General features: G+C 47.0%; 1 protein-coding gene across 2 annotated transcripts in view; it reads right to left on the reverse strand.

Annotated features, from left to right (window-relative positions):
- Nucleotides 1-1,382, reverse strand: part of PPP1R14D (protein phosphatase 1 regulatory inhibitor subunit 14D) — a 20,312-nt gene that overhangs the window by 17,913 nt on the left and 1,017 nt on the right. The window lies entirely within an intron of this gene.

Consider the following 1,382-nt stretch of genomic DNA (forward strand, 5'->3'; position numbering starts at 1 on the left):
TCAAGCGAGTCTCCTACCTCAGCCTCCCAAGTAGCTGGGACCACAGGCGCCCGCCACAACGCCTGGCCATTTTTTGGATGCAGCCATCATTGTTGTTTGGCGGGCCCGGGCTGGGGATTCGAACCCGCCACCTTAGCCGCTTGAGCCACAGGCGCCGAGCCAAATATGAGACTTTTAATGCTAGTGCACAATAAGCCATCTGGAATTGAAACTGATCCAGTGGAGAGTGCTAGAATTCAGGAAGGGTCGGGGAGGTATCCCACAAGGTCAGAGTAGAGACAGGCCAAGAAAGTCTGCCTCTCCTGCTCCTAGCTCCAGGGTATCTCCCTCCCCTCCAGCAGCTTACAATGCTGCAAGGGACGTGGTTAACACCTAGACCAAACTGACATGTGACCCAGCCAGCTTCAAGATAGACTGGGCTATATCTATCATCCTTCCCACCCGCAACCACAGTATCCTGACAGCCCTTACCTATAGAATCACGGGCCTTTGCTGCCCCAAAAGAGAAGACAGGACCTGAGTCAACGAGGAACAAACAGAAGCAATGATCACATATTGTAGACAAGGTAGACTCCAATACTCTGGCTTGGTGCACTGGTTTTCAGCTTGACTACGTGTTAGAAACTAATTGTGGAGAATAAAAAAAAATACAATTCTGGACCCTACCATAGCAGATTTAAATTCAGTTAAGGTGGAGTTGGGGGCATCAGCTTTTTTTCTTAAGTATTTGAAGTGTAGAGTACCACTACTGAGTAAGTACCCAAGCTCAGCAGCCAGAGCTCTAGCTGCAGCTCCTGTCCCATGGCTTCCTATTTCTGTGACCTTGGGCAAGTTACTCAACATCTGTGAGCCTCCCTTCCTTCAGCTGTAAAACAGTGCCTACTTAATGGAGTTGTAGGGAGGATAAATGAAATAATGCATAACAGTGCTTGGCATTGTACCTAGCACATAGTTAAATGCTGAAGATGTTATTATTGTTGCTGGAGTGACAGTTGTTGCTACTCTAGTGTCCAGACTTGGAGGTATCTAAGGAAGAAAGTGCCACTTCCTGTGACCAGGGGCTAAGACTCATCCTTTCCCCCAGGTAGGATTGACAGGGAGTCAGTCACCAGGGTCAGATAGGTCATGCCCTGGTATTGATGCTCGCCTTTGGTGACTCTAACGTTCTATTCTAACACTCCATTCTGAGATAATGGAAATAGTTTTGGATCTGTGCTGACATTATGTCAGCCAGTAGCCATATGGAGCTATTCAGCACTTAACATGTGGCTAGTGTGACTAGGGAACTGAATAATTGTATTTAATTATCATCAATTTAAAGTCAAAATAGCTACACGTGCCTGATAGCTACACATGGCCAATAGCTAAAGGTTTGGAAGGCT

This window comes from Otolemur garnettii, unplaced genomic scaffold (genome assembly GCF_000181295.1).
Source record: "Otolemur garnettii isolate 467f Iridium unplaced genomic scaffold, OtoGar3 scaffold00050, whole genome shotgun sequence".
In the NCBI taxonomy this organism is placed as follows: Eukaryota; Metazoa; Chordata; class Mammalia; order Primates; family Galagidae; genus Otolemur; species Otolemur garnettii.